Raw genomic sequence first — 22,768 nt, forward strand, 5'->3', positions numbered from 1 at the left:
GGTGATAAGGACAAGCCAGGGAACTATAGACCAGTAAGCCTGACGTCGGTGGTGGGCAAGTTGTTGTCGGGAATCCTGAGGGTCAGGATGGGCATATATTTGGAAAGGCAAGGACTGTTTAGGGATAGTCAACATGGCTTTGTGCGTGGGAAATCATGTCTCACAAACTTGATTGAGATTTTTGAAGAAGTAACAAAGAGGATTGATGAGGGCAGAGCAGTAGATGTGATCTATATGGACTTCAGTAAGGCATTCGACAAGGTTCCCCATGGGAGACTGGTTAGCAAGGTTAGATCTCACGGAATACAGGGAGAACTAGCCATTTGGATACAGAACTGGCTCAAAGGTAGAAGACAGAGGGTGGTGGTGGAGGGTTGGTTTTCAGACTGGAGGCCTGTGACCAGTGGAGTACCACAAGGATCAGTGCTGGGCCCTCTACTTTTTGTCATTTACATAAATGATTTGGATGTGAGCATAAGAGGTACAGTTAGTAAGTTTGCAGATGACACCAAAATTGGAGGTGTCGTGGACAGCGAAGAGGGTTACCTCAGATTACAACAGGATCTTGACCAGATGGGCCAATGGGCTGAAAAGTGGCAGATGGAGTTTAATTCAGATAAATGCGAGGTGCTGCATTTTGGGAAAGTAAATCTTAGCAGGACTTATACATTTAATGGTAAGGTCCTAAGGAGTGTTGCTGAGCAAAAAAACCTTGAAGTGCAGGTTCATAGCTCCTTGAAAGTGGAGTCTCAGATAGATAGGATAGAGAAGAAGGCATTTGGTATGCTTTTTTTATTGATCAGAGTATTGAGTACAGGAATTGGGAGGTCATGTTGCAACTGTACAGGACATTGGTTCGGCTACTGTTGGAATATTGTGTGCACTTCTGGTCTCCTTCCTATCGGAAAGATGTTGTAAAACTTGAAAGGGTTCAGAAGAGGGTTTCAGAAAGGGTGTTGCCAGGCTTGGAGGATTTGAGTTATAGGGACGGAGGTTGAGGGGTGACCTTATAGAGGTTTACAAAATCATGAGGGGCAAAGACAGGATAAATAACAAAGTCTTTTCCCTGGGGTCGGGGAGTCCAGAACTAGAGGGCATAGGTTTAGGGTGAGAGGGGAAAGATAAAAAAGAGACCTAAGGGGCTACTTTTTCACACAGAGGGTGGTACGTGTATGGAATGAGCTGCCAGAGGATGTGGTGGAGGCTGGTACAATTGCAACATTTAAGAGGCATTTGGATAGGTATATGAATAGGAAGGGTTTGGAGGGATATGGGCTGGTTGCTGGCAGGTGGGTTGGGATATCTGGTCGGCAAAGATGAGTTGGACCCAAGGGTCTGTTTCCATGCTGTACGTCTCTATGACTCTATTAGTCCAATGATTCTTCTTCAAAATCATCCACAGATGCTACAAGAGTTGTGAATTCCTCCCGCAATTTCTGTTTCTGTATCCTTTCCTCCTAGGAAGGTTGTAGTCATTACTGTCTAGTAACTTACCGTATGCAGCCACTAACTCTGTGCTAACTTCTGAGGGCTGTACCTCTGCCACTAACTAAGGCTGTTGTTACAAGTGTCAGATTAACTGAATGTGTCTCTTCAAAGTGCTGTGCTGTTCCTTTCTCCCTGTCTCCTGAGTGAGCTTTAATTGGGCAGGCAACAGTCTTTGGGTATCTGAAACCAAGAAATCAGCACGGGAAAGGTTGGCATGACAGAAGAGAGTTGGGCGTTGTTATCAGCCATGATTGAATGGCGGAGCAGACTCGATCGGCTGAATGGTCTAATTTCTGCTCCTATGTCTTATGGTTTTATGGCTGAGTCATTTTGTCTTAAATTTTCACTTCATGCAAGAGGAGGTTGACCTAAGAGGTTTGAAGGAGAGGATACGAAGGATAGGGTGAAATATCTCTTCCATTACATTGAGGAGAAGCAGACATACTTGTGCCCTCGCAGTTCCAATCTTCTTTTTTGTGCCAGCTCCAAGAGAGAAGCAGAATGTCAGTGACGGCGTTGCACTGTGCTTGGGTATATGGAAACAGCATGAACTGAGTATGAAGCTCCCATCGTTGGAATGTGTATGGGTATGAGATGGTGAACCTGGAAGTCAGGCATCAATCCTGAATCGCAGGGACTGTTGCTGGTTGAGTGATGAAATGCAGTGCATTGAGCAGTGTGAATGGCTCCAAGATGTCATGTGACGATGTATTCACTGACATTGACCACCAGCTTGAGATCATTTTACATCTTGCAACAGTGCAACCACATCCTTAGGACTATTGAGCGTCCTGAGAATCTGCTCTCAATTCAATCTGAGTCTGGTCTTTGAGGATTTCCTTTAATTTCATAGGACCATGGCATCGTTCCACTTTAGGGATGCAGCTGGAGCAATTGCATTCAAAAAAAGCTGCCTCCTATGATTCAGTGTAGTTTCCCTTGAGGAGGGACTGACTGTCTTTAAGAAGAGCAGCCTAGTTCCAAAATTTGCCTTTAACACATGCTGCTCAGCCCCTGAACTGGCTTTTCACTGCATTCCCAGAAAACACAACCACTTGATGAAGGAGCAGTGTTCCGAAAGCTAGTGATTCCAATTAAACCTGTGTGTGATTTTGTGTGGTATTGTGTGATTTTTAACAGAAAGTATACAGTAGCAAAGTCCAAGGATGCTCAGGGTCATTATTTCGTTCAGTGTCACAGCTGAAAGCTTTTAGTTAAAAAAAAATCCATCCAGGGAGTTCAGGATTTGTCTTGAATTTTCTCCAGTGCAAAGATTAAAATTTGTTACGTAGCTTTTCCAAAAAAGCTGTAGCCTTAACACTCTGCTGCTAAGAACAGCAGTCTGGCTCCATAACATGAGCTCTTTTGGGAGCCAGTACCGACACAATAGGTCGAATGGCCTCCTTCTGTGCTGTAAAATCCTATGATTCTAACATGCTGTTAACACATGCTGTCCAGCTGGAATAGCAAGCTGGTTTCAGTAATCGTACCATGGAATTATCATCAATTGTCATAAAAATCTTCTTAGTTCAGTAATATCAATGCGTCATAGTCATACAGCATGGAAACAGACCCTCAGTCCAACCAGTTAATGCCAAACATAATCCCAGTCCTCACTTTCTCATAATCCCAAACTAAACTAGTCCCACCTGCCTGCTCCTGGCCCACATCCCTCCAAATCTTTCCTGTTCACGTACCTATCCAAATGCATTTTCCTTACTCAGTCTGGGCCAATGTGTGACTCCAGATCTACAGCATTGCAGATGACTCTAACTTAGAGCTGAAATGGCCTAACAACTTCAATGACAATGAGGGGGATGGGTAACAACTTAGCAGCAATGCCTACATCCCTTGAAATAATAAAGTAGAAATAGAACTGAGAATGAGGGCTGAGGTTCACATGATGAAACAAAAACACGATATCATTAAAGAATATTTGTTTTTGATTTCATATTGTGTAACTGTTTATTCGTTTGGATTTAAGTATTAGGTTTAAAGGATTGATTGACAGCTGAGAGAAGGTTTATTGTTGTGACATTGGTGGTCTAGAATTTCCTTGAATGCTTGTCTTTCCTCAAGAAATTACTAATAGGACCAACAGCCACCCGTTCCCCACCACCACCCACCCTAATTTATGTGTGAACAGGATTTTGCTACACTTCCAGCAAGTGGCAACAGCACAGCGGCAGAAGGTTCAGGCTCAGAGTTTATTTTACCATTACAGCTTTAAAAAATCCAACCAGGGAGCCTAATTTTTTTTCTCTAATTCCTTCTAGTCCAAGGATTAGAATTTGCTGCAGTGGCTTTTTTTCAGAAATGGCCCGACCTGAATATGGGATAGTTTCAGCTCAGTAAACAAGAGGGCTTTAAGCCTGCCTGAGTCCATGGTATTTTTGGCTCTTACTCAAGAGGTTGTGGGTATAAGCCCCATTACAGTCTTGACCATGTAAAATATAATTTGACACTTCTGTGTGATACTGAGGATGTAAAATGCTCTGCCGTTCAAAGAGCAGGATGTGCCTTTGGTGTCATGACCAAACTTTCTCCCTCACATGATACAATCAAAACCAGATTATTTGGTCACTCATCCAGTTCAGATTTGGGGAGACCTTGCAATTGAAAATTGATTGCAGCAGTTGGCTCCATAACTTCATTTCACTTTGGAACTAGTCTATTGGTTCTAAAGCATTTTAAGGTGTCCTGAGAATGGTAATTGGGTGATAAGTAAATGCTGGCTCTTTGTTTAAAAAGTGAAGAATGGCCTTGCACTACATAAGCAATAATATCCCAGTCAGTCTACCAGAAGAGGAGTCAAACCCAAATGCAGGTCACTAAGGAAGAATATCCAGAAGGCAGAGCTCTAACTGAACCAAGGAAATAGAGTATTAGAGTAGGATGAGACAAAATGCAGAGGATGATAGTGTGAGAAGAGTCGAGGAAATAGGAGAAACTAGATGGGCATGGGAAAGAGAAGTCAGAAGAACAAAGGGAATAAAGATTAAATGTGAGCAAGTAGCTGAGATGATCCAGTTTTCTCAACCTGGCTTTTCAATCCAGACAAAGGTCAGAAAAAGGATTGCTTCCAGGCATTTTCCCCAATGTAGAATTTCCTCTATGTGGACTTGGAGCAAAACTGCGGTCCGAGTTCACAGGAGGAGACATTGTCGTGCCCATTAGTATCATTCAAAATAGAAACAGCACAAATTACAATACTGATATGGACATTTATGTTTACTCAGGCCAAAGCTTCAACTACATTTCCTAAGCTCCAAGGAAGAATACAAGATGAGTACGAGTGGGCGCAAGGGAGATGGTGGGTGTGGCTACAGTCACATTCTGAACACTCAGAGCCACCTTTAGATACTATACCATTGGACTGTTGCAACCCCTTTAATGAAAGAAGATAATATTTACACTTGTGCATTGAAGCATCACAAATATACACTGCAGGAGTAAAGGTTTTAGAGTAAATTATTCAATGCATTTTTGAAAGAATAAAACATTTAATTATATGTGCAAATTACGCATAGAATTTTTACGGACTAGGCCAGACCACTCAAAAACATTCTTAAGCAAGCAGCCCAGACCATAGCTTTGCAATTTGTTTTGGTAAGTGCACAGTGAAAATTACCCAGAGTAAGTTAGCTAGGTTGACTACCAGGTTTAAAACAGACAAAATTTTATTTGCAAAATTACACAACAAAACACAAAGAACAGAATAAAGAACCCCTACAGAATTTAGTCTATCCAAAGTAGACTTAAGTATGCTGATCCAAATAAGCAAACCCCTTCAAAACACAGTACAAAAAAGGGTCAGATGCTTACAGGTTTAAGTTAGAAGGGCAGAAGAGAGAGTTTCCACATAGCTCACTGTTGAACTCCCAACCAGTTCTCGACTGAACTAAACTGGAGAGCTGACCACTCCCCTTTCATTCTACAGGTCGCTTCTGAAACATGACCACTTTGGCCTGAAGTCTCATCTGTTTACATATTAATAAAAGGCCTCTCAAAATCCTTTTCATCTCTGTACCAAACCAGACTGATTGGAGCCCAGCCTGGTTTATTACCCCTCTGAAAAACATCAAGGACGGAGTATCCTTGAGCCAAGGAACAGATTTTAGAAAAAAGGACTAGTTTTGTGACAGAATTAATCATAGCCTACAGAACAACTATATTTTACATTGTTTACAATGCTTCTCTGAATTGCACAGTTAAGTGGGGCACAGTAGCAGTGCAGATTAACTTTTTAATCATATAATCAGTGCTAGCAGGGGAATCTGACACAGATAATATATATTTAAATCTGATGGATCTAACCCTTTCATGCATAATGGCATTTGCAAGGTGGCACAACTCAAGTTAGATTTAGAGTCTGGCCATTATACAGAAGACAGATATCCACTGTCCAAATCTCCGTAATTTGCCAAAGAAGCTGGTGAAAGGCTTTAGCTGCTGACTGTAAATGAGACCAGGTGTCTAAATTGTTCTTTTTAATTTCAAAAATATACTTATAAAAATGTCTTTATATACATACATTCACTAAAACAATTCGGTTCTGTCCAGTAACATATGAAGAAACAAACAACCACTAGAGTTTGACTCTATCCAACAAACAAACTAAGACAGTGCCTAAATATTCAGCATTTGGTGCCTTTCGCCATTTAGTCAAAAAGATTGAAGCAGTTTATGCTGCAGGCATGCACCTTGACTGGTAAAACCGGCACTTAACAAATTATGGTGTGTGTCTATGCTTTGGAAGGGGTCAATGGCAATGAACATTTATACCATAGAGTTTATTTTCACGTAGATTTACACGGGTATTTATGTTGCTACTTTGTCTGCTGCCATTTTAATAGACTCTGTCATTGAGACAACACCTACCTGTTTCAAGCGCTTGGTCCTTTTAGGGTGCAGATTGAGGCTCTGTGATGTACAGGGGATGTTAAAAATATATTTGGGGAGAAAACTGGTTGGAGTGCCTGACTGCTTTACAGCCAGTATATCAGTTAAAGCCCCCAAAACAATTTGGTTCAGAATTATGTTACTGGGGCTTGGAGGAGGAAGAGTGTTCATCCATGCTCCATAAAGGTAATCGAAATGTGTGGCTCACCTCCTTAAACTCTCACCATGTGATTCATCCAGGTAATTCTGTATGGAGAAATTAAACATAGCTGGAAGAGTCAGACATCTGGGTCACCATGTGAAAAGGTGAGGTTTCACTAACAAATGTAATTTCCTTTCATCACAAGGTCATCTGATAGAAATCTTAGCTCCGACAGATTTTAGTCACCTTCTTCTCCGAAATGCTGATGGTCCCAGCGAGTAAGTCTCTTCCAGTAGTTTTGGGTTAATCATTCATGGAGAAGCGAGAGTTGGATGATATTGCTGTACTTTGATGTGGAGTACAATTTTTACAACGAGCCCTGCTGGAGGCCAGATGAACTCTGGAATCTAAAAAGAAGATGATGAAATTTGCATTTAGTACAAAATCCAATCCAAGCTCATGAGGAATGAGTTCGCCAGTTGTATCATGAGGAAAATGTATTTCTCGCATTTCAGCATTTCAACAAAAGAACTGTTTCAGAAAACCTATATGGAATAAAGTTAAGCCTGACATATTCTAACAATGATTTTCTAGTTTGTGAAAACTATTTCTTCCAAGGGTTTGGCTTTCAGATTGAGTATTTTTTTTCCTGTGATTGTTAAACCGAAGTTTAAGTTTTGCATTGCTTTGCTGTAATTTATTCCTTTATGACAGACTGCTGCAGTTCAATACACTTGTGAATATCAGTTGTCTTTTATCATAATGAGGGAGCACACTATACAATAGCTTTCCACTGTTTACCAGCAAACTTGATTGACTGCCTATGAAAACAACTTATTTATTTTTTCCATTCAGCTGCAACTGTGCAATGCGCCAATTCAGAGAAGCTTCACATTTTATGTCTAATTTGCATATCCTGTAAATCTTGTTTTCACATTAAATACAAATCCAATTGCTTTAACTTGTAATGTTATTTTCTACATGGAGTACTTGAATAATCTCAGTAAACTAAAACTTCAATGTACACCAGGGAAAGCAGAATCATTTCACCATATCCGACATCTCAGTCTGGTTAATTGTTATTTAATATATGCATCCCTTTTTACAGTGGATTACTATTTAATTCTGCACAAAGTCTAAACTTGGCAGCAAATGACAATAGAAATTTTCCATTTAATAAAATATAGAAAATCTCAGTCTATTTAATTACAAGATTAGTTTTGTTTCTGACTGTCAAATTTCAAAAAGGAGGTAGGTGTCAACTGCAAGGTTTCCCAGATGTGATGAAATGTTGCTTGAAAATATGTCCACCCCTCCACAGCGATTCACAGACAAGCAGCTATAATCCTTGTTTGAAAATAGAGAAAGGCACGCATTGCAAAAGCTGGCACTGAATGGGGAAGAAATCAAAACGGATTGACAGCTGTTGGCATGATCAGCCATATCACCTCAACCTGTTCCTTAGGGAATCGATCAAGTGTGACCTGAGAACAGAGAGAAGCTAAAATTTCAGTCAAACTTAGATATATAAAATACTTTGGAGCAGCTTAGTTGCAGAAATCTGAAAAAAAAAATATTTGGTCGCATATTTCAACATGCATGGTATTGAAAACATATCGTCTGTGTATTAAACAAAAACACATAACACAAAGACAATATGTTAACCTTTGTGCAAATTTAAGATACTGAATTCTGCATCTAATAGTCATTTTTAATGGCTATCAATTGAGATCAAACCCCAGAAATATTGGTCGTGCTATTCATCAACATAATATCATTACTTTCAGACTACTACAATAAATTTGTTCAAATTTAAATAGGAATGATATTACAAATGGATTTTTTTTTTAAAAATCATTTTGTGGGATGTGGGCATCGCTGGCTGGTCAGCATTTATTGCCCAAATTTGAAACATGAAGATAATTTCAAAGCATGTAACACTTATTTTTAAAGAATGAACATTATTATCATAGAAGCTTATAGTTTGGAAATAGCAGAATTTCAGTGGACTGATTCTGCTTCATAAAACATTCCTGCACTTTTTGCCTACAGAATCCAGAGACTAACAACTGACAAAGTTTGCAGCTGCAAGTTATAAAAGTTTGTAGAACTGTAATCTTACAAGTCTGAAGAATTTAACCTCAGAATAAACCTGCATTTAATCATTTGGCTTTTAGGCTTTACTTTTATGGAGGAGGGATCACTGCCAAAGTAGAAAAAGTCAAACATTTGGAAAACATGATTTAAAAATGCAATGTGAATAAAATACAATGGTTAAGCTTGGAACAAAAAAAAGTTAAAATTTTAGTGAAGTTTATTTTCCCACATGACCCAATTACTCATTTGAATAAAACAGCCTCATTCCTGCTTCATGCAGGCACTTGAAAAGACTGGCGAAAGATTTGCTAAAATATTAACCCACTCGTAAACCTTAACAGATAATAAGTGGTTTGATTATCTTTATCAATGTTGTGACCATGAGCAAACGGAAGTAGGAATAATTACAAAGCTAAGTTTAATTACAATTCATTATTATAGTTAAAACAGAAGCAATATATTACTCAGAAATAAAGTATAATCGAGAAGCTTTACCATATCTTCCTAATGTTATCCTGTTCGTTGCACACCTAGGTCATTTAGTCTTTGCTTTTGTTTTGGTATCCACTTCCCCCAACCCTTCCCCATTTCCCCTCCAATCATCTTAATTAATTTATATTTATTTCACATTAGATCAATTCTAATGAATTACACATAGATGCACAATATGTAATGCTGAATTTTCCTTCTTTTTCTCAGAAATGTATTCAAGATTAAAGGCACATCATATGAAAAATTGTTAGAACAATTTAATTTCTTGTGAACTTGCGGCACAATTAATCAGTACTTGATACATTCTAAAAGCTGAATCTTTCTGTTTTTTGGCTAAGTCAGAATTTCTTTGAGTTTTTTTCTGTCAGAAGGCCGAATGCGTTATCTTACAAAACTCACCTCTCAGACTATCCCATTCCTATGGATATCCCTAACATCTGATTCTAGCCCAACCTTGCAATGCAATATGACTAAACCAACTCAGCCAGTATCCTAGAATTCCCTGCACTCCTTGTACCATCCTGAAAAGCCCATTACACATCTGGAGGAGCACTGTTTACAGCTGCCTTGTGTTGTTGCTGACATTTTCCATAGAGATGAGACATGAGCAAGTTGGTGCCCTACTGTGTTGTCAATGACCTGGGAGTCCTACTGGACAGGGCTGCAGAGGCAGGACTTCCCCTTCCCCCAGGACCAAGAGTGGAGGAAGTGGCCCCATCTTCTCTCAATACCACATACTCACTCTATCTCTGCTGCTGCAACCACCCCCCTCAAGCTCTACCACTCTCGTAATTGCCTACAACATCTTCCCTCAGTCCCCGTCACCCACCACAAGCCCCAACACCACTAACTTGACATGACCTCTGCACTGCCTACTGATTCACTCAGGATAGACAGGCAGGAGGCTGGGAGAACACAGCACACCAGACAGGAGGTGGAGAACTCAACATTTCGGGTGTAACCCTTCTTCAGAAATGGAGGTGGGTGTACGGGGAGCTGTAGATAAAGGGAGTGGGGGGGGGTGCAAGGTGGTGAGGTAGACATAGGTGGAGACAGATAGAGGTTATCACCTGGTTCATCCCTCCCATCGACCAGCCAGGTCATACCCTCAACCTGTCTTCACCTATTCCCACCTCACCATGCTGCACCACCCCCCCACCCCCTTCATCTGCAGCTCTGCCCACACTCACCCCCACCCCCAGTCCTGAAGAAGGGTTTACACCCGAAATGTCAACATCTCCACCTCCTGATGCTGCCCAGCTTGATGTGTTCCTTCAGCATCCTGCTTGTTTACTTTGGATTCCAGCATCTGCAGTTTTTTTTGTCTCTATTCATTCACTCAAGACAACTCCCCACCTACACCAATAGTAATAGCAATGGCACCCATTTTTATCTTCCATAATAGCTGCCTCTGTTTCATTTTAGGAGGAAAATAGCCCCCATAAAGAGTCAAGATGGATGGTGGGGGTGATCCAGCATTCATTTCTGCACCCATTATTTCAATAGAGTCCTTACTCTGACCAAGCCAACTGGCTGGCTGACCAAATTAAGCCCCTGGGCGAAAGTGACGACTGCAGATGCTAGAGATCAGAGTCAAGATTAGAGTGGTGCTGGAAAAGCACAGCAGGTCAGGCAGCATCCGAGGAGCAGGAAAATCGCCGTTTTGGGCAGGAACCCTTCCTGATGAAAGGCTTTTGCCCAAAATGTTGGTTTTCCTGCTCCTCAGATGCTGTCTGACATGCTGTGTTTTTCCAGCACCACTCTAATCTCAAATTAAGCCCCTGGTCTGGTATTGGAAGCTTACTGTGCCAGGAGTCCTGCGCCCCCTTGATTTGACAGAGGCCTGCTAACAACCATGACAAGTTTTCTTCCTTTATGTCAGTACTAAACAATAAGGCAAGATGTGTAACATGAGCTTAGAATCTCGGAACAATGAGGCAAACCACACAAAACCAAGGCAAGCTGATACATGGCAGGGAGGCTATGAGCATAGAGGCAGCCTCAGAGTCAGTAGAGTGAGTGGATGACAGCGAGTGCAGAGCTAGGAAGTGCAGCCTAATCTACTCCATGAGCTGGATGCATTTCTCTGAGCACTATGTCCTTGCTGCAGCATTACAATGATAGTTACCAGTGAAGCCCGAGGTACAGCATTGAAGTGTAGAAGCATGCTCTCCGTGGATTGGAGATGTACCATTAAGGGGGCATATATCCAGATGCCAATGCTCATAGACATGAGGTGTGTGTGACCTCTGACATGTTAGTGCCCAGTATCTGATATGGAGGTCCACCTGAGCAAACAGGTAGCCACTTTGGTTTCCATATCAGGTTTTTTGACATCTTGCTTGTTTACTGGGTTTGGTCAAATAGGAAGCTAAATATCAATCAGGCAAGTTGGGCCATCAACAAGGCATTTGACAAAAAATAATCCCTGTTATTTGACAATTCACCATGTAAGAAACTCACCATGTCATTTGGAAAAAGCATATGAGATGCAGTGAGTTCCTCCTGATGTGAAGATAGGTCTCACCAAATTTCTCATCTGTACCTGCGACAAATTTAGCCAAAGCCCACATCGCTCAGATAATTCCATCTTGTGATACAGATTCATCAATTTTCTTGAGGTTTTATTTCAAATAATAAGCAAGCCTAGAATTTTAATATTATTCTTATGAGATGAAAATTGGAATCTCAACATGTTACAGCAGATTTATAATATTTTCTCAGATCAGCCATTCCACTGTCAGCTCTAGAGACCACAATATGGATAAGAATGTAAAAGGCCATTTGATCCCATTCAGTACTATCCTCTACCTTTCCATTGCAACATCTACCCATTTCTGAAATCACCAGAACACAAGAAGCTGTTTTGCAGACCTCCAACAATGTAACTTCTTCTTCCCGCTGCCCCAGTACAGAATTATGTAGAATATAAGGGCAGCATCTGGTCTATGGTAATGCTTAACATCCACATGATCCCCTTCTCACTGGAGTTAATTCCCTCAAACAACAGAATCTTTTATGCCTTTCTCCCTCACGCATTTATTGAGCTTTCCCTTAAATGTCTCTCTGCTATTTTAATCAACCATTCCTTGCGGTAGCAAATTCCACTTTCTAACCACACTCTAGGCAAAGACATTTCTCCTGAAATCCTTATTGGATTTATTAGCGACTATCTTCTATTTATGGCCCCTCATGTTGAACTGCCCCACAATTGGAAACATCTTTTATCATGCCTTGCATCAGCTATCGCCCATGGCCTCTGAGAAAGCGTGGCAAATGTATTTACAGTATTTTATGCCAATTTACAGTTAGGTCAATGCTGGGATTCTAGTTCACTCAAAGCTGGGATGAAATCAATCAAACTCATTTTGTGCCTGACCATAAAATCTGCATGAGAGAGATTTCCAACTTATCAAACTGAATTGGATTTAAATGCTTAATTTCTTGTGCAATTGTATTTCACCACATCATGAGCAATAAATTGGACAGACCCTGAAAATGGCCATGGGGATCATGGTGCACGATTAACCATCCCCCACTGAGTGGAGTGCAGGCATCATGCCAACTTAATGCTGCCTCCTAATTATAATGATTTCAGCATGCAACCAGCATTACTTGCACTGTTCACTGGGAGCATGCTTCAGCAGGAGGCACAATATAACTAGCAACTTGCACTTCTTAAAGCTAGCCTACACTCCTTAAAGCCGTACTCCCATTTTTAAAAGGAGGTGTATTGTGGCTAGACTAGGTCTTGGCTCCCACCCTGCAAATTAATAAAGCTGGGAAAGAATGATTACTAGCTAACATGGGAAATAATGTGCACCCAGATTTTCATACACTACATGGAGGAGGCAAATAGAATCAGAGATGTTTTGCATCTTTAGTAGGGAATGAGGAAAATCTCTAGACAAAAGATGAGAAGGCAACAGAAACAGATAGGAATGGAAGTCAATGCCATGTATTTAGCCCAAGGACAAGATGGACCATTGCTCCAAGATTTTACATGTTGGCTAAGTCAGTGAATGCACCTTCAAATAGCATATTCTACCAGCTCCACCATTAACGGCACTTACTGTTCAATTTGCCACAACCACATTATAGATACACCAACAATCTCCATCTCTCTCAGGCCTCATATCTATTGTTCATAGACCTCACCCTCAGATACTTTGTCATCATATCTCACAGCTTGCACACACAAGCAGCAGGTCAACATGGCCGCCACATCACCCAACAGGCTGCTTAGTAATCACCAATGCTGTGCTCCCCTCATGCCAAACTGTGTTAAAAATAGTTGGGAGAGAATGTGCTGACATATTCTAACCATCATGGTACAGGTTATGCTGTTGAGAAGGAAACTCATTGCTTACAAGACTGAAAATGAAGCTATTGGTTTATCATTTTCCTCTCAACCCATTTTTCCCTCAATATAGTCTAATCTGATTTAACTGTTGATGGAGCAATACTGTAATTTTTTTTCTCCTCTTCGTTTACCACTTTGTCCTTTTTTCCTTTCAGATTCCCAGAATTGTAAGTAGCCCAGACAGTGATGAAAGAGCAAGAGGCAGTAAATGTGGAAAACAGACCAGCGTGCAAATAGTGACTGTGTGAGCATACTTTAGAAACTAGGGGAGAAGAGGTATTGGTACATAGTCAGACACCATGTGTGCTCAGCCAGGATAGAGGGGGTAAAAAGGCCCAGGAGCCAACTCACTGGAAAGTGAAGTCATTCACAAGTTCTGTTCCAGAGGACTCAGATGGTGATTTTGTTGAGTCAATCTCTCAAAAATTGTTAATGGGTGTACACATGACAGGTCAGGAAACCTATGTTTAATGTCAAAGAAGATGGAGGAGTCCAGCACCAACTTGAATCTAAGCTTTGGAGCAAATCTTTAAACCAATCCTTTCAAAACATCTGTGGGGCTAACTGGTGCAACATCCAATGGCTGTTTCCTGTGCAACACTTGAAGCTTTCATTGAATGCTCCCAGAATGACTCAGGAAACAAGTGTGCCAAGTGACCTTGAGGGAGTCAAACTGTCCTCCTGCAGACCTGCTCTTCAAGATTCCTATGAATATCGGCACATGTAGAGAACCCTTTTAGATTAGATTAGATTACCTACAGCGTGGAAACAAGCCCTTCAGCCCAACAAGTCCACACCGACCCTCCGAAGAGCAACCCACCCAAACCAATTGCCCTACATTTACCCCTGCACCTAACACTACGCCTGAGGTGGGAATTGAACCTGGGTCCCTGGCGCCGTGAGGCACCAGTGCTAGCCACTGAGCCACCGTGCCACACATGTCACCTTTTTCCCCTTATCTCCATCCCTCTGCCATGAGCTTTTCCTCCTCTGCATGGCCTCTATTTGTTCATGCCTAAGAAGAAACTTTACTAAATCTCCCATCTCTCTTAGCAACTGGTTAGTGCACAAGATTTTGACTCATCAGAGAAGTACTTCAGCACTAGCCAATGCATTGTAGATTATTGAAACTTCTAATGAGTATGAAAAAGCATGTAAAATGTGTAGAATTAAAACAACAGCCAGACGAAACAATACAGCAACTGAGCTCTTGATGACTACCGTAAAAAGCAGTGGAAGGTTAAGAAGGGCTTGGCTGAAGCTTGAAGCTCCAAAACAGCAGCACTGACGTCAAAATCAATGTGCTCAGTTATGACCTGTCTGCTCTGCACACTTCCAGTGGATGTTAGGATTGTACATGCCAAAACTTTTACCAATAAGATACATGAAATGAATCACATCAGAAGCACGTGAACATTAATATAGAATCCTAAGTGGCCTCATGACCCTTTAATACCAGCCTTACTCAGCTCCTTTCACTCCAGATTATACATAATAGTGGCATGCAACATTATCAGGGCTGCATTCTGGTTGGATATATTCTAGCTGTTTTTTCACTGATCTTGGCCTCTAAGTTTCTCATCCCTGACTTTGGTCACTGAAACAATGCTTTCTCCCATGCATTGCCTTCTTACAGCAATTGGGAAAAAAGTCCAAAGGCGCGCAGGGTAAATGAATTGGCCATGTTAAATTGCCCATAGTTTTAGGTGTATTGGTCAAGGGGAAATGGGTCTGGGTGGATTATTCTTTGGAGGGTCAGTGTGGACTTGTTGGGCTGAAAGGCCTGTTTCCACATTGTAGGGAATCTAATCTAACCTAAAAAAAAAACACATCAATGCTTTGTTTCACTATTAGCTGGTTTTTGGTTCTTGGTCAGTCTTTTTCATCCATTGTCAACATATTTATACTTAATAAGATAATTCATTCAAAAACATTGCATGTATTATCCCTATGATGTTTCTGTTGGTTTCTTGAAACAGTACCTTGGAGATTAATCTTTAACTCCAAGAGATTCAAGGTCAACCCTGAGGCATTTGTCAAGCTTAAATACTTGTGCGGAGCACATCAAATCTACTATTAAACTGATGCTCCTTCATTCACTGCAGTGGAAAGTAAAACATGTTTATTTGGCCTTGGATAAGGTATCATTGAACAGTCTAACTGACAATGGGGTAACTCACTGATGCATAAATAATCCACTGCTTGCTCCATCTGTAATAGATGCCTGTACCTTCGAAGCAAATTGTTTGCTCCACATCAGTGAAGCACAGTACAAACTCACTCAGAAAAGCTAACTTACATTTGTGTAAGTTTCCTTAACAGGTACAATAACATGAAAAATGAACAAAATAAGATAAATGCAGGATGTGACCAAATATATGAAACAGTAGCTCCCCTGCAAGCAAGTTAAAGAACCTAACATTTCTGTAGTATGCAAGACAGATTCTTTTTAATGTCTTCAGATTTACAACTGAGTGTCTCTAATATAAAACACCATAATGTATCTGGTATTTTAATCGAGTTGTCTTCCTCTAGGAATGATGGAATCTAAATAGTTCTACCTGGTTTACATTATATATTAAATAAATGAACACAGATGTTTTCCCATGGTTTCAATATCATTGTCCCAGAAGGGTGCAGCTGTTCTTCAGCTGGACGGTGTTGTGAACCATTTTCTTGCAATAGCTCCAAACGTATTTTCAAGACATGAAATATTTGAGTTCACCTAATCCATATATTTAAAGATTCTCAAATCATAATAAACATGGTTAAGTGAGTCTCAAAAACACTTTCCAGGAGTCTTATTCAATTTTTAAAGGTATACATATTTCAGATATTGATTTCAAAGACAGCTAATGTGTTGATGTTGTCCTTTCAAGAAAACAGATTTGCAAGAAGACTATGAAAAGGCAGTGTTACGTATTCTGGCAGGGGTGAAGTTTACACCATGTGAAGACTGGAACTTTACTCCAGCACCTTTGGCCATTCAGCAACATTTTGTTCATAGCACTTACTGTTCATAGCACTTACTGTTTGTTCTTCTCCTGTGGCTGTCTTACCAGTCTGTGTTTTCTTCTGATGTTAAAAGACAAGAATTTGAAATTGCACATCATGGTTTTTGAAAGATGCAACATCAGATTGTTTGATCATTTACCACGGAGAGAAAAATGATGACTGCATAAAGAAATTCCGAAATATTTTATTATTTTTTGCCATGATGTCAACCTCTGTACATTTTTGATTTACTTCACTACTAACTACTCTTGCATTGTAACTATCTAATGATTGAAAGTTTCATTGACTGAAAAATGCAGTCATTTGTACTTTGTTTCCATACCTTCATTTTGACAACTCAGTATATGTTAATATTTTAAAGAAACACTAGAATGAGCACCTAACCTGGCTCACAAACTTAGCAGATTCAGTTTTCACTTTTCAATACAAACTGGGCCAGAACTGAATCTTTTGGCTTCACAACACTTCCTTAGCTTATACTTGGTGAAATATGGGAAAACTCAGCTTCTGCTGAAAAGGAATTATCAGAGATGAGACAGGCCTTCGGGATCTCAAAACAGATGTGTGCATTGGGACATTTCTGAGAAGTGATGTATGCACTCAAAGCCTCTATATGATGTCAGATTTATACTTGAATGCATGCAGCTAAGTCACTAAACTAAAATGTGTCCTTTCTTTTTTATAAATATTCATTGAAAAGTATTCCATGCAGGATAACTGTAGTCAGGGAGCACAATAATAAAACACATGTTTTATATAGGGCAAGTTAAGTGTCTGATACAAAAGTGTAATACTTACTTTGTCCATTATCTAATCAGTCAATTTACTATTGTGTGGTGTTCACGTTAAACTGTTTTTGCCAAAACACTTAATGCATGTTCCGTCAAAAGGCTTAAGCTCTTATTTACATAGGCAAAAAAACAAAGCATACATAAATCATTAAATGCTATTATAAAATAAGCTAGTTCTCCTCTTTGCATTGAAATTAATTCTAGCCTGAACAGCCTGTTCATGCGTCAATTTTCAGTTTAGCATAAGCTAATCACCACCTATCACCACAGTATGACACCTACTTAAATTGACTAAATGTTAATTGAAATTTTAACTACAATAATTGGTTAATTACTTCCCTACTTTGTCTGTTTCTCTAATCTGAAGGCTGTTCACATTCAGATCCCAAATGAATACTCTAAAATCATCAATGATCAGCAGTTTGACTCCTTTATCTCCAACCAGTACTGGTAGCACTAGACTAATCATGACACTCGTCATTTTAATGCGTTTTCTGTTATTAGTTGGTTTTCCAACTCTACTTGTTTAGCATGTTTCATACTTTGCTGTACACAGAATAGCAGGTTTTCCTGATCATTCCAAAGATGATGGTATTATTCTTCTGTCAGTAACTATGAAAATGTAGAGATTGACAAAGCGGACACAGTATGAAAATCTGACATCAAAATATTTATCAACATTCTGTCATTGTTACTGTAATAGAAAAGTTTTAGAATCATTTTTTTTCTCAGTCCTTTATTTATTTTCAATTTACAAAATATTGGAAAATTCTTGAAATATTGTGGCTCAGTGGTTAGCACTGCTGCCTCACAGCACCAGGGTCCCAGGTTCGATTCCAGCTTTGGGCGTCTGTCTGTGTGGAGTTTGCACATTCTCCCCGTGTCTGCGTGGGTTTCCTCTGGGTGCTCCGGTTTCCTCCCACAGTCCAAAGATATGCAGGTCAGGTGAATTGGCCATTCTAAATTGCCCATAGTGTTAGGTGCATTAGTCAGAAGGAAATGGGTCTGGGTGGGTTACTCTTCGGAGGGTCGGTGTGGACTGGTTGGGCCGAAGGGCCTGTTTCCACACTGTAGGGAATCTAATCTAAAAAAAAATGTGGCTGAGTATTTTAGACTTGAAGATGGATCCAAATCCAAAATATTAGCTAAACTCATTATTAAACATCGAAACAAAATAAAACCCTGAAAATTCTAGAACACAAAGCAGGTTAGTCGACATCCATAAAAAGAAAAGACAGTTTGAGAGTTGAGGTCTAAGACCAGTTCTGAAGGAAGGTCTCACTTCCAGACACCTAACCTGATTCCTCATTCCAGCCCTTGACTGACTTGCTGTGTACTTCCAACTGTTCTTATTTTTGCTTCAGATTTCCAGTGTCTTCTTTTTCCTTTTCATTAAAGAACAGGCAAGAGTGCCACCTGTGCTTGTTATGGAATTCTAAGCAACATAATGTTAAGACTCCAATCTGAATTTGTTATCATTAGTTTCCACTCTCGGCTGTGCAAAGGTGATAAAGAGCCAAGTTCAGGCTGAGCACTAGGCACAGGCAGGGCACTGTCTAACTGGAACAGATGGAGAACCTCTGGCTTCTCTTGACTTACTAGTAGCTGACTCAAGAGCAAGCTCAATAAACAACTAAAAGTTGACTGCACCTTGTCATTCCTATAACGCTGATAAAGAATATATTGTGTTAGGACACTGAAGACAGGATGAAAAAATGCCAACAGCAGGGGAAGAAGTGACTCTTAATATTAATTTAAATATTTGAAATGACATACCACGTTATTCTTTAAAAGCAAAGTATTCATCTTTTCTGACACGCTAAGCGCCTTGCACACTTAGACTACTTCACAGTGGAAATTAAAATATATGACTTGTGTTTATTTTTAAAATGTATATGTTAAGTTTATATGCACACACACAGACACACACTCTCCTTATTTAGATTGTGATCATGTGTCGACTGACAGACTGGAATGTGCACAGTGCAGCAATTAAAACAATCACTTTAATTTGCTTTGACAAACTTTGCATTTTATCGTCTCAAATGGGAAATGGACTTAAATCTACAGTGACCTGTAAAGCCTGTGTTCAAGTGACCACCAGCCCAAATCGAATATTCTAAACTGGCCCGCAACCAAAGAAATCAAGCCTGACAAAGAATTGGTTAAACTGAATTAAACAGCAAACAGCTATCGGCTACAGAGAATAGTGGAAACCAAGATCAAAGAGTTACAAAAGTTCAAGGGGAGCCAGTTACAAACAGCCCAAGGGTTGTGTACAGGTATTATAGAAATGTCGATCAGACATTCTGGCATCTTGACTGCCTGAAGACATGCGCACTATATCTTCTAGCATGGCAACAGTGAAGGGTGTTGCTGCGGCCCTATTGGATGAATTGAACCCAGCTCGTGACCCCATTAATCACAGGCCACAGAGCATTCTGCAAGGTCCGGTGTGAGATAGGATAAAAACACACACAGTTGGAAGCCAACACCTCAGTGAAGCTTCATCAAAGACACACAGGTAAAACTGGCATCAAGAGTCGTGGCAAAAGACCATGCAGCAACCCAAGAAGACCCAGGAGAAGGTCTGCAAAACCCACCTTCGTGGAAGAGAGCCAGTCTTATGTTGGAGAGGAAGGAGATTTCCATGGCCCAGCTCAAACAAGTAAATCGTTGTTGTTAATACCCTTTCTCAGACAGATAGAATTAGATAAAGAGTAAATATTGTGGGAATTTGGGAAATGCTCACATAGTGCTTTAATAAGGAATATTTAGTTAATAAAATCGAGTTAAACCACAAAACAAATTTTGTGTCCCTTATTGCCTCACCAATAAGAGCGCATTTTAATACATAAATTGGTCGAAGTGTCCAAAGCACAGACAACGAGCCAGAATTGTTTTTAACCAACATTACAATACTTCAGAATTCTTCATTAGTTGCAAAGTGATTTGTGACCTCCTGAAGGTCGTGAATGGCACTATATAAATACAAATGTAGCTTTCACTAAATGATAATGCGGAAGTTATAATGTTGTCATTCTGCTACAAATAATGTGTCCACTGACTACTGTGCATATTTGTGCCATTTAAAAATGTTCTTGACATTAATTACATGTTTGTTCATATGTAATGCTGAGAATCACATCACATTTACCCTGTCTCTGTACTTTTATCTCTGTACTTTTCATATCTCAATGCTATTATTTTGCTGGTCTTTGTTAAAAGATGGTTTTAAAATCTATATTTAAATGAGAAACCATTGTAAGCATTCAATATGAACTGTCGTGTAGTCTCCCTTAATGGGATTATAGAATAGAAATGTGGGCTTCAAACTTTGGTAGTGTGAAAGAATGGTTTCTTTCACTTCTAACATAGGAGGGGATTTAGAAAGAAAAACAAGAGAAATGGCAGGAAGCATGACATGGAACTTACATAAGCAATGCATTTTCTTCTGAAATATGCAGGTAATTTAATTAAAATTTAGCAATAAGCACCAACTGATTTAAGTGAGAGTAGACAGCAAAATTTCCTTTGCCTGGAAGCAATTTGGGCAGAAAGCCATATTTTGAAAGTACCGATTTTAAAATTTTTTTAAAGTAAATGATTTGTGAGGTATGACATCTTTAAATAATGACTTTTTCAGTAGCTACTTATTCTGAAGACTGATATTGATTTCAGTAAGAAAAATGATAGATGATAAGAATGAGAGTGTATGGGCTTACACAGCCGAATTACTTTGGCACGAGGCAAAGCTGAGTCCTCAAATAAATAGTTATGCGCTAAAACCTGAACAAATGTATATCTTTGAGCTCATATCATCATTATATGGCCCACATAAAGAGCAGCATTATTGAAAAAGAATATCAACTGCTGGTTTCCTACCCCTCCAGCAGTCATTCCGTTTGGCTCCTTGCCAAAGTTGTCTTTCCTGACACTTAACAAATCCATATTTCCACCTTCCTCCCATCCTGATGGCAAACTCTCCTGAAGAATTGACTTTCTGATTACAATTCTCTCTTGATTATGGTTACAAGGTTTCCTTCTATTATTCCACGCTATTCCATTATAAAGGTTACCAAGTCCTCTGCTGTTTAAGACTCCAGTCAGTTTAAATCATATCTTTGGCACTAAAAATAATTGTTCTTCTGAAGTTCCTCCTTGTCCAATGCAATTTCCCCAATGTTGCTTCATCGCTTCTCCCTAGAATACCAATGAGCACAGTCTCGTCCAGGATCTTGGTTCATGCCACACGACAGGTTACCCCGCTACACTATACACTCTCACACACAAGCACACATACACACACAATCTTATACACAATCACACTCACACAGACCCTCTCTCATACGCACACACTCTGTCTCACTCTCACACTCATACGCGCACACGCGTGGACACTCTCTCGCAGGCATATACTCCATCACATTTGCGCACACACTCTATGAAGCATGGGATGCATTTGCATTTGCAGATACATTCTATTTTGTACAAAAAGCCCACAAGTTGTAGTCAGTTAGCCCATGTGACATTTTATAAATTCCTTCTTTGGAAATAGAGCCAGTCTAACTTAATGTTGGAATACAGACAGGATCTAACCTCACACCTTTAATGCATTTTCTGAGCTGAGATGTAACTTTATTTTATGTACTAATAAAATTTAAGTTGTCTCAGGACTGTGACTTGAAAGATTTCTGGGATTTACATAATAATCATTCAAAACCTGCATCCCCATTCTAAGAGGTTAAAGACTCAACAGCAATCTTTCAATACATTGCACCAGCTGTATGACACTTTGATCTGTTACTATAAATTCTGAGTCCTATGATCCTGCCCCACTGGGGACCTGATGAAGGAGCAGCACTCCAAAAGCTTGTACTTTAAAATAAACCTGTTGGACTATAACCTGGTGTTGTGTGATTTTCAACTTTGTACACCCCAGTCCAACACTAGCACCCTCTGCAACATGCAGGATTTTCAATACAGAGCCTATTTCTAAAAAGGGATTGGGTGTGGGAGAGGGAACTTTCCTCTCTATTTTGTGTTTGAACAATGTATTAATGGAGCAGGGCTTATTTTGATGAGGAAACCACAGTCAAAGTTACTTCTGCAGCTTGTAAGCCTTCAGGATACTTCCCACTTTTCCTTGAGAGTTTTGACCCTTCCCACGAACTGCCCGACTGGTCTCATTGGCACGTGTCAGAGTTAAGGTCAGTGGCTGAGCAGCTGCGGACTTTCTGGATTTGCACTACAGATGTGCTCTGGGAACTTAGGCCTAAATTTTTATGAGGCACAGCAAATGCAAAGATTAACTGATTAAGGCAGAAGTGGGGAGCTGCTGACACAGAAGAATCTGAAGATTTAGAATTGACAGTGGTAGCTGTGAAATACATTTTTAAATGTTACACTGCCCACTGCTTCCAGAGGGACACGGAAAATGGGGTGCTGGCCAAAGTGACAACTCCAATAACTTATATT

Source organism: Chiloscyllium punctatum, chromosome 38 (assembly GCF_047496795.1).
Source record: "Chiloscyllium punctatum isolate Juve2018m chromosome 38, sChiPun1.3, whole genome shotgun sequence".
Classification (NCBI taxonomy): Eukaryota; Metazoa; Chordata; class Chondrichthyes; order Orectolobiformes; family Hemiscylliidae; genus Chiloscyllium; species Chiloscyllium punctatum.